Raw genomic sequence first — 12,520 nt, 5'->3', positions numbered from 1 at the left:
GAGATAGTGTGGATACGAATGTAGAAGAAAGAGAAGAAAAACGATTGGAAAGAGGATGTAAGAAAAGAAAAGAGAATAGAAGATATATAGAACAAATAAAATTGTAGAAAAGTGGTAAGAAAAAGAGTAATGAAGTAAAATTGTAATGATGAAGAAAGATGGATAGAAGAGAAGTGAAAGAAACAGATAGCGAATGAAGAAGAATAAGAAAAAATAAGAGAAGATAAAAAAAATAGTATTAAAAGGTGTAGTAGATGATATTATGATGGAGATTAATTCTGTTGAGTAAAAAGTTAGGAAAAGTAGAGGAGAGATAAGAGTAGAAAAATGAAGAAATAAGAAGAAAGGAGTTTAATAGAAAAAGGAAGAAGAGTAAGGAATAGAGAGGATAAAAGTAGAATGATAAGTTATTAAAGTAGACATATAAAGAATTATAAGGAAAAAAGAGAGGAGATGGAAAGATTAAAGATAAAATGTTTAAGAGAAAAATAGGAAAGTAGGGTAGAGAATAGTAGGAAGAGACAAATAGAATAGTATTACAAAAATCCAGAAATAAGCAAAGAATAAGAAAGATTTGAATAGAAAAGAGAACAGAAAGCTGAGAAAAGGTAGGAAAAAGAGCGAGTATAGAACAAGGAAGTTAGGATTGATAAAGAAGAGCAGAAGGAGCAAATGTGAGAAAAAAAACAAAGAGTAGTAAGATAGAAGAAGAAATAGCAACCGTAAGGAAAGAGAAAGAGTTAAGGAAGAAATGAAGAGAAATAGGTCACAGAAAGGAAACAAGAAAGTAAAGAAGTTAGAAAAGAAAAATAAAGAAAAAAGAGTAGAGATAGAACAATAGATAGAGAAAGAAGAAGGAGATGGACGACAGAAAGAGAGAAAGAATAGGAAATGGTGAAAAAAAGGAAAACAAAAAAGGAATTAATATAATAAATAAAGAAAAAAAGAGCAAATGAAGAAAATAAGTAGAAAAATTAAAAAAAAATAAGATGAGAGTAGGGAATTGTTATAGTGAGAAAAGAAGAAAAGGTGAAAAGAGTAGGAGTTAAAAGAAAGTAAGTTAAGATCGAAGGAGGACGAGAAAAAAGAGATAAAAAGAAACTTAGAAAAAAAAAAGAAAAAGAAGGAAGAAGATATCGAAAATGAAAAGAATATTAAAGAGAAGAGAACAGAAAGAGAGTGTGTTAAACATTATTATTATGAGATATAAGTTAGAGAGAGAATATCAGATGGTAGAGAGCAATTTATCTGATGAATACTAAAAATAAGAAGAAAAAGGATTGAGGTGGAAAATCATAACAGATTGAAGAGATATGGGATAGGAGATAGGAATTTAAGTTGGACTAAGAGAATAGGGATATTTAAGATAAAAGGGAAAAGGCGGTATAGTAGTGTTAATAAGATGGATATAGTAAAAAGATACAGATTATAGGATGAAGAGAGATATAAGAAGAAGTTTAGATTGATTTTGAATAGAATAATAATGATAGTGGTTGTGAAGAAGGAATGAGTGAGAGGATAAAGTGTTTTGTATGAGGAAGAAAGTTTTAAAATAAATAGAGATAATTTCTTTTATGTGATGATGAGTGGGAGAAAGAAAAAGAAGAAAAAGTAATTTAGAGCGAATGTGAAGGAGAGTGTCAGAAGAGAGATTATAAGCTAATAAGAAAAAAATAAAAAAAAGAAAGAAATAATAAAAGTAGAAACGACGAAAAAATCAAGGTAGAAGAAAATGAAATTAAGGAAGGAGTAATACTGTAGAAGTTAGAATATTTAATAATTGAACATTTATGAGAAAGAAGAATGAAAAGTAAAAGGACTGAAGAATAAGAATAAGAGAGAAAAAATGAGAAATAAGATTAAGAAAGAAAAGATGAAAATAAGGCCAAGCTGAGAGTGTGAGTAAGAAAGAGTAGTGAGATGGAGAGTGCATAGGATACAAGCAATGAGTAGAAAGAAGAGAAAAAAGAAGTAGTGGGAGATAAGTAAATAGAGAGAGAGGGCAAGAGACACTAGGATTAAGATCAAAGGTGATGATTGAGGGAGAGTTAGGAGAGAGAGATGAGGACGGAAAAAAATTGAGGAAAGGAGTAGAATAAAAAAGGATATAAAAAAATAAAAAATAATAAGGTAAGAAGAAAGTGGAGGAAGTTAAATATGATTAGGAAATTATGAATATGTCATAATAGTAAAGACTAGAGAATTAGAGAGAGTGTAGTTACCTGGAGGTGAGAGAATAAATAAGTTGAAATGATTAAATAGATGAAAAACACCAAGAGTATATTTAAAATGTTGAGGTGAGAAATAAATTATTCTCGGAAGTAAATAAATGGCTTAAATTTATATGTTTTTTATGATGATTGCTAGTAGAGATCAGGAGACAAGTAGAGGATAAGAGAGAAGTAGAGGGAAAAGAGAGAGAAGGCTAGAGAGAGAGAGAGAGAGCAGAGATCATACTTATGATGAACTAGCTTAAAAGCCGCCCTATCGGGCAAATTTTTAATCTAACTCCTGCGGAGGGCTTTGAAGGCCTTTGACCCTTGAATAATCTGAAATGCACAATTAAAAGTAAAGCTATTAAGCATTAAGTTGAATGCCAATTTTATTTATCTTTTGAAATATAAGATATCACACGGCACCACAGTTGATTTTCATTTACAAACTGTTGTATGCTGTAAGGCATTTACTGTAAGGCAGCAGAATAGGCAATATTTGTTTTGTCATTGGGAGTGAGAATGAAGAATAGAGACACAGATTCACTTTCGCATGATCGCCATTATGCCCATGGACTCCACGTTGTCCCTGGCCACCTACGTGACCGTTGGCACCTGGTCACAGCCGGGGTCCCAGGGTTTGAGCCGATTCTAAAAAAGTGCAAATTGCCGGTCTTGGGGCATGTATGAGGGATTTTTAAGATCATGGACAGAGACGGAGTTACACTTTCGTTTTTATTATTATAGGCTAGATAAATAGTATTATAGTTTAGTTAAACAGTAAAGGAAATTGATGACGTCGATATGGCGGCTTTATGATGGCGGTTTCAAGAAGTCAGAATAATTGTTATAGGTAAGAAATGATCACCAGTAATTGTCATAGGTGACGATTTCCTATTATGGCGATTCAAGAATATGATTTCGACTTCTTTGCTGTGCAATTAGCTTGACTGACGAGTGTTGATAGTAGATCAAAAGACGTGTTGTGTGAGAACATATATTTTTCATTACGGTACACATTTTACTTGATTAAAGAATATTACACATAATCTAATCAGAAAAAGATAATAGTGATGGACAATCTTACACAAAAATTCATTGAATGAAGGTCTCTGGTGTTCGTCCAGAGCGCGACATTTGGTAAGGGTGGAGGAGCAGCACCAAATTGAGCTCTTTTGACGGCGAAATATTATATATGTATATACATATATATATATATATATATATATATATATATATATATATATATCTATATATGTATATATATGTATATATATATATGTATATATATTACACACAGGAACCCACAATCGGAGAAAAAATAAACTTCGAATAAAGAAAAATCCTATATTTCGGCTATCACCTGTAGCCCTCTTCAGGAAAGTACATAAGATAGAGAACAGAGGGGACTTATAAACTACAGTAAGAAGAGATGTGGACAGTTGACCTCACTCAGGCGCGGGGCAAACTGGGGTGGCAGAGGAGGGAGGAGGTGAGGAGAGGGGAGGATGTAGCGTCCGCACCAATTTGCTTACTGCTGCGCGTGAGATTATGTCAGGTGTCATAGAAATATTAATATTAGGGCATTCCTCAATTAATGCTGATTCGACTATTTTCCTCCTGAAACCGCAGTGGTACTTGAACATTAATCTGGCCTTACCCCAGTCGAAAGAATGATTCTTATTTTTGACATGAAGAAATACAGCCGAATTTTCTTGCCCATACCTAATTGACCTTTTATGTTCTGCCAATCTAGTGTTCAGGTCTCTCCCGGTTTGACCCAAGTAAACCAAATCACAATCTTTGCAGGGCAAACAATAAACACCAGGTGACTCAACTTCCTTCGGTTCTTGTTGAACGTTCACAATTTGCTTACGCACGGTGTTAGGATAGTGATAGGCAATAGTGAGACGTTCATGAGGAAACAATTTAGTAGAAGAACTGATGGTATTATTAAATGGAATTTTTAAAATGTCCTTAAAGGAGCGGTGAAAACTTGAGGGGACGGAAGTTTTAAAATGGTTGGCCCTAGCCTTACTGAGGGCTTGGTCCAGAAACCAAGGAGGATAAGCCAACTTCTCAAGTTGACATTTGATCACCTCAATCTCATGGTCCAGAAATTGAGGACTGCAAATCCTGAAAGCCCTCAAGAAAAGGCCAGAGGCAATACTTTTCTTAACATTGTCAGGGTGATTGCTAAAAAAGTGGAGATAACTGCCTGAATGGGTGGGCTTACGGTACACTGTAAAGAATAAATTATCATCAGTTCTTCTTAACAAAATATCCAAGAAAGGGATTTGGTGTCCTTCTTCCCATTCAACTTTAGATTTAAGATTCGGGGTCAATTGGTTCAATTTATCATGGAACACTTCAAATGGGCCCAAACTGTCATCCCACGCCGAAAAGATATCGTCTACGTACCTGAGCCAAATCATTTCGGGCGGTTTGATGCTGGGCAAAAGGGTACACTCAAAATACTCCATGTACAAATTGGCCAAAACAGGAGACAAATTGGAACCCATACTGCAACCGAATTTTTGACGGAAGAATTGGTCTTGAAAGGAGAAAAAATTTGAAGAAACACACAGGCGAACTAAAGCAAGAATTTTGTTGACAGGGAGGGGGGAAAAGTCTTGAAACGGTTGCAGTTTGGTTTCCAAAAAAGTAAGTACATCATCAACATTAATATTTGTAAATAACGAGGAAACATCCAGGCTGAGCAGCCTTAAACCCTGAACTTTCATATTTTTGATCTTAGAACTAAAATCACATGAATTCGTGATATGAGAATTAGAGAAATTCCCTACGTACGGGGATAAAAGATCCGCCAGCCATTTAGCAAGTTTGCTAGTGCAGGAGCCGTGGTTGGATATGATGGGCCCACCCATTCAGGCAGCAATCACCCTGACAATGTTAAGAAAAGTGTTGCCTCTGACCTTTTCTTGAGGGCTTTCAGGATTTGCAGTCCTCAATTTCTGGACCATGAGATTGAGGTGATCAAATGTCAACTTGAGAAGTTGGCTTATCCACCTTGGTTTCTGGACCAAGCCCTCAGTAAGGCTAGGGCCAACCATTTTAAAACTTCCGTCCCCTCAAGTTTTCACCGCTCCTTTAAGGACATTTTAAAAATTCCATTTAATAATACCATCAGTTCTTCTACTAAATTGTTTCCTCATGAACGTCTCACTATTGCCTATCACTATCCTAACACCGTGCGTAAGCAAATTGTGAGCGTTCAACAAGAACCGAAGGAAGTTGAGTCACCTGGTGTTTATTGTTTGCCCTGCAAAGATTGTGATTTGGTTTACTTGGGTCAAACCGGGAGAGACCTGAACACTAGATTGGCAGAACATAAAAGGTCAATTAGGTATGGGCAAGAAAATTCGGCTGTATTTCTTCATGTCAAAAATAAGAATCATTCTTTCGACTGGGGTAAGGCCAGATTAATGTTTAAGTCCCACTGCGGTTTCAGGAGGAAAATAGTCGAATCAGCATTAATTGAGGAATGCCCTAATATTAATATTTCTATGACACCTGACATAATCTCACGCGCAGCAGTAAGCAAATTGGTGCGGACGCTACATCCTCCCCTCTCCTCACCTCCTCCCTCCTCCGCCACCCCAGTTTGCCCCGCGCCTGAGTGAGGTCAACTGTTCACATCTCTTCTTACTGTATTTTATAAGTCCCCTCTGTTCTCTATCTTATGTACTTTCCTGAAGAGGGCTACAGGTGATAGCCGAAATATAGGATTTTTCTTTATTCGAAGTTTATTCTTTCTCCGATTGTGGGTTCCTGTGTGTAATTTACAAATGTGCTACTACATTTCTGTTTAGAAAATGTATATATATATATATATTATATATATATATATATATATATATTATATATATATATATATATATATATATATTTATATATATATATGTATATATACACAAACACACGCACACACACACACACACAACACACACACACACACACACACACACACACTTCCCACACACACACACACACACACACACACACACACACACACACACACACACACACACACACACCCACACACACACACACATTATATATATATATATATATATATATATATATATATATATATATATATACAACATGTGTGTACATATGCACATACATATACCAAAGGCTTTTCCCCCTACATGGGGGGTAGCCAAAAAGAAAAAGGCAGAGAGACTACTCCCACCCATTCCATTTCCTATATACTCCACTCCCCTCCACCCTCCTCCCTCCCTCTCATCTTGGCACCTCCTGGATGACGGGTCATCCCTGCATCATGTTCACTGCCCTGGGTCAGAAGCAGTGTCGCAAGACACATCACATCTAGAGCAAGGCCGGTTCATAAATTCGGCGACCTCCCCCTCTCCGTCCCCTCATGCAGAAAAGGAGAAGACGGGGAGAAATCTCTTCGGGCTGTGTCAATTTTTTTTCTCAAACATACTTCCTCACCCACCATCCCCCACCCACTCCCCCTCATGCATCACAGCATCATCTATACACAACCCCTCTCCATTCACCCCTATCTTCTGTCCTCTCCCGTCCTTCCTCCACAGACATTCCTCTGCTTTGTAATGCCCCTTTCACCCCATCTATCCATCTCATTCTAGGACGCCTCCTCATATTCACTCCATCCACCTCTGCCTTCCACACTTCTTTACTAACCTTTCTTCACTCATTCTTTCCATGTGTCCGAACCATCCTAATACCCTTTCATCAACCCTATCTCCCAGTTCCCTTTCCACCCCTGTTCTCCTCCTCACCTCCTGATTTCTCACTCTATCTAGCCTAGTAACCCCTATCATACTTCTCAGACATTTTATCTCATACACATTCAAACTCCTTCTCTCTTCCTCTCTCATGTTCCATGTTTCTGCCCCGTACAATGCTGTTGGCACAATCACTTTCATATAACCTCCTCTTAGCATTCATTCCCAGATGTCTATTTCTCATGCACTTTTCAATCCACCAAGGCATTTACTCGCTTCTCTTAATCTATATTCTATCTCCACAACCACTCCTCCCTTTCCTGCCACATTCGCACCCAAGTATCTAAAACTATCCACTTCCTCCTGTCTTTGTGTGTGTGTGAACAAATAGACGGAGTAATTGGGAAGTATGGAGTTCCAGGTAAAAATCGAAGTGGAGAAATGATGGTGGAGCTGTGTCTTGAAAGAGAGTTGATGATAGCAAATACAGTGTTTAAGAAGAAAGTCAAGCATAAGTACACATGGGAGAGAATGGTGGATGGAAGGGTGGTAGATAGAGCGTTAATGGACTATATAGTGGTGACCAGGAGTATGGTAGGAAGAGTTAAGGATGTACTAAGGGGAGAGAGTGGGGGAATATCAGATCATTTTCTGGTGGAAGGTAATATGAGAGTGGAGAATAGGTGGAGAAAGAGGAAAAGGGTAGAAGGTAGGGAGGTACTTAGAGTGAACTGTTTAAATGAGGAAAAAAATAAGGAGAGTGAGATTACGAAGAAACTGAAAGAGAAGTGGGAGGGAGTAAAGGATAGAGTAGAACTAGGAGTGGGGTAGGAATGGGGATGGTTCAAGGAGGGAGTCATAAGGTGTGCAAAGATGGTGTGTGGAACAAGGAGGGCGGGAGGAAAAAGAAGGAAGGGTAGTGAGTGGTGGGATGAAGAAGCAAAGAAATGTGTAGAAGAGAAGCAGGCATTCATAGATTGGCTGCAAATTAGGACGAGGGAATCGTATGAGAGGTACAAAGTAAAGAGAAAGGAAGCCAAGCATAAGATAAAGGAAGCAAAGAGGAGAGCAGATGTGAAATGGGGTAAAAGTATGACTAAAATTTTGAAAGCAATAGAAATATGTTTTGGAAGGAAATTAAAAGAGAAAAGGGAGGCGAATCAAGTAGAGAAGAAAAGGTAAAAGGTGCAGATGGAGAGATGATAATGGAAGAGAAGGCTTTGAGAGGGAGGTGGGCAGAGTATTTTAGGGAGTTGCTAAATGTGAAGGAGGATAGGGAGGGAAAGGTAGTTGCAGTGGGAAATGCTAAGAAAATGATAGTGATGAGTGAGGAAAATGGAGGAGAAATAGGGAAGGATGATGTGAAAGCAGTTGTTAAGATGATGAGAGCAGGTAAGGCACATGATCTGGATGGATGCCATGTAGAATGTCTAAAGAAAGGAGGTACAGTGATGGTGGACTGGCTGGTGAGACTGCTTAATGTTTGTTTGAGAGAAGGTAGAGTGCCAGAGGACTGGAAGAGTGCCTGTATAGTTCCGCTTTACAAGGGAAAGGGGGACAAGTGTGAGTGTAGTAGTTTCAGAGGGATTAGCTTGTTGAGTGTAGTTGGGAAGGCTTATGAGAGGGTTTTGATTGAGAGGATTAGGAGAGGAACAGAGGGAATAATTCATGAGGAATAGTGTGGGTTTAGGACAGGTAGAGGTTGTGTAGATCAGATCTTTGTGGTAAGACAGATATGTGAGAAAGCTATAGGAAAGGGGAAGGATGTTTTTTGGGGATTTCATGGATCTGGAAAAGGCTTAAGATAGGGTAGACAGGAGGGCACTGTGGGAGGTACTGCAGATATATGGGATAGGAGGAAAGCTGTAAAGAGCAGTAAAGAGTTTTTACGAGAGTAGTAGAGCTTGTGTTAGGATTAGAAATGGAGAGAGTGAATGGTTTGAGATAAAGGTGTGAGTTCGTCAGGGATGTGTTATGTCACCCTGGCTGTTCAATCTTTACATGGGTGGGGTGGTGCGAGAGGTGAATGCAAGGGTAGTGGGTCAGGGGTTGGAGATGATTAAAGAAAATGGAGAAAAGTGGGAGGTGAGCCAGTTGTTGTTTGCTGACGACACTGCGCTTGTAGCAGAATCAGAGGAGGGATTGAGGAAATCTGGGGTATTGGCTGCATGTTATTGTGGTAAAGTAGCATGCAGTTGATACTTTAGGGTCCAAATGGGACGCCCCTACGGACCAGAGCCACACATCATTTTGTCTATGATAGAGGAAAACTCTGTTCATAGAGAAATGATGACACTTTTATACTACGACTGTCCCTCCGTTATAAGAACATAAGAACATAAGAAATAAAGGAGACTGCAAAAGACCATAAGGCATACACTAGGCAGCTCCGTATCCATCACCACCTGTCATCCCCATCCATAAAGTTGTCTAATCGTTTTTTAAAACAACTGATAGTTTCAGCGCTTACTACATGGTTACTAAGTTTATTCCATTCATCGACCACCCTATTAGTAAACCAATTCTTGCCTATTTCCTTCTTAAATCTAAATTTGTCCAATTTATACCCATTACTGCGAGTCCTGCCCTGTTGTTTTATTATGATGACCTTGTTTGTATCACCCTTGTTATAGCCTTTGATCCACTTGAACACCTCTATTAGATCACCCCGCACTCTGCGTCTTTCCAGAGAGTGTAAGTTTAGGTGCCTAAGCCTCTCTTCGGAAGGCAAATTTCCGAGTCCTTGTATCATTTTGGTCATTCTTCTCTGTACTGATTCTAGTGAATTTATGTCCATTCTGTAGGACGGAGACCAAAACTGTACCGCATAGTCAAGGATGGGTCTAACTATCGCTAGATAGAGTTTAATAATTACCTCTGCACTTCTATTCGTTACCGTCCTAGCAATGAAGCCTAATGCGCTGTTAGCTTTATTTCTGGCGCTAATACACTGCTTCCTGGTTTTAAGGTCCGGACTCACCAGAACTCCCAAGTCCCTCTCGCACTCAGATTTTTCTAAAAACGTGTTATCTAAGGTGTATCTATTTTTGGGGTTGTGTAACCCTACGTTTAACACGCTGCACTTAGAGATATTGAAGTTCATTTGCCATTTCACCGACCATGTTAACAGTTTATTAAGATCATCCTGCAGAATCTGGGCGTCGTCTCCTGACCTAATTAGGCGTCCTATTTTAGTGTCGTCCGCAAACTTACTAACATCACTATTTATCCCATCGTCTAAGTCATTTATATACATAATGAACAACAAGGGACCCAAAACCGAGTGTAAAGGACCAATTAGGTCCTTTAGTTCTGAAACTAGGTGCGGACCACCACTGCCTGCTTCAGAACTCTCGGTTCGTTTATAGACTCGTAGGACAAGCAAGAAAACACAGGATTGCACTGGAATTTTATAATTCTGGTCCTTCCACAATGCACTATCAAATCAACTTGAAGAATAGGGAAAAACAACACCAACTGTTTCACCTTAGGTCAGTTCGGTCGTAGCTCACTCGAATTGTCTCCACATGTAAACACTTAAATTACTCGTAGAAAGCTTCGGCGGATGATCAGGGTTTTGGAGCTAAGCGATGACGACTCTGGCAGAGCAGAAGGCAAAGTTGGAGACAAACGACGTCCAGTCGATGTAACACGCCAGTATTAGAGTGGAGAGGGAGTAGTGGACTAGGCGCAGTCACCAAGTTCTCTCTGCTAAACCCATGTCTGTCCGGGACGCACGTAACCTCGGTCGTCATACGTGGCAGCTCGTTTCAAGTAAAGCTTCGAAGCGTACTCGAACAGTGCGCTATTTAAGAGGGCTGGTTGTTTAGACGATTAAGTCGCGATTTTCCCTTACACCGAGTCCTTGGGGACCCCGCTAGTAACATTGCCCCACCTATGTTTTATTCCATTTATGGTGACCCGTTGTTTTCTGTTACTAATCCAAGCTCTAATCCATTCTAACACTTTTCCTCCTATGCCATGGGCTTTGATTTTATTTAGTAGTCTCTGGTGTGGCACTTTGTCGAACGCTTTGCTAAAGTCAAGGTAAATAACATCGTAATTTTCATTGTTGTCTAACGCCTTATATACCTTAGTGTAAAAGGATAGAAGATTAGTCACACATGACTTACCCTTGGAAAAACCATGCTGTGAATCACGAATTTAATTATGCCCTTCAATGTGTTCTCTGAGTCTATTTACTATTATTGATTCAAGCATTTTTCCCATAACCGATGTCAAACTGATTGGCCTGTAGTTGCATATAGACGATCTATCTCCTTTCTTAAAAACAGGAACAACGTTTGCCTGCCTCCAAGCAGTTGGAACAGAACCAGTGTCTACCGATTTATTGAATATTTCAGTTAACTGGTCGCAGATTTCAAATTTACACTCTTTAAGCATTCTTGGAAAAATTTCGTCTGGACCCGGAGAGTTTGTAGCTTTAAGTCTGTCAATCTGCTTGAATACTTCTTCTCTACTAATGCTGATATTAGTTAGACTACTTTCTTCATCCCCTTTGAAAATCGGATCGCAGTCAGGTACTTTATCTAACCTCTCATTAGTAAACACCGATAGAAAATAATTGTTAAACTCCTCACTCATTTTTTCTTCCGATTCTGTCATGACTTTTTCATCGTTTTTAATTGGTCCTATTCTTTCTTTAATTTTTGTTCTATAGAGGTGAAAGAAACCCTTTGGGTTGGATTTTGCTTGACTGGCAACCTTGATTTCATAATTACATTTTGCTGAACGTGTATTCCTTTTAACCAGCTTTGCCATTTCGTTATATCTTGATCTAAGGTGTGATTCCCCGTTTTTCATTTTTACGTAAAGTCCTCTTTTCATTCCGATATCATGTTTCAATCCGTCCGTCATCCATTTGGGAGTATTACTATTTTTCCGTATTGACTTTAGGGGGATAAATGTGTTTTGTGCATTAATAATTAGATCAGTTAGATTGTTATACATTTCATCTAAATTACTGACCTGAATGTTGGGCCCTCGCCCCCAATTGACCTGACCTAAGGTATGCGTATTACCTTCCGTGACCCAGACCTGACCTAAGGTAAGCATATTACCCTCCTTGACCCACACCTGACTACCAGCTCCGCAACGAGAATCAAGAATATCTGAATCGTCCGCCTGGCTTTACGTATTCAATTTCAAATAGGTTTTTATATTGTCAAAGTTTGCTTTCCTGAAGTCTGGTACTTGAACGTTATTCGTACTTTTTATTTTTTCCCAAATAACATTAAAACTTATTTCTTGATGATCGCTAAAGCCTAGATTATCTCCCACGATTACGCTGCTAATTTGGTGCTCATTATTTGTTAGAATTAAGTCCAGGGTATTTTGTCCCCTCGTAGGATCGGTAATCATTTGTTTTAGGAAATTATCCTGCACCACATCTAGGAATTTCTTCGCTTCATGATCTCCTATTAAAGTTTCCTAGTCAATGTTTCTATAGTTAAAATCTCCCATGATTACAACGTATTTGTACTGGGACGCTCTGTGAATTTCATGAATCAGAGAATCAATCTGCTCAATGCTGAGGTTAGGAGGTCT

The sequence above is a fragment of the Oratosquilla oratoria genome, chromosome 24 (genome assembly GCF_046742065.1).
Source record: "Oratosquilla oratoria isolate Oo_2021 chromosome 24, ASM4674206v1, whole genome shotgun sequence".
Taxonomy (NCBI): domain Eukaryota; kingdom Metazoa; phylum Arthropoda; class Malacostraca; order Stomatopoda; family Squillidae; genus Oratosquilla; species Oratosquilla oratoria.
The sequence above is the reverse complement of the archived record's forward strand: the minus strand, read 5'-3'. Positions refer to the sequence as shown.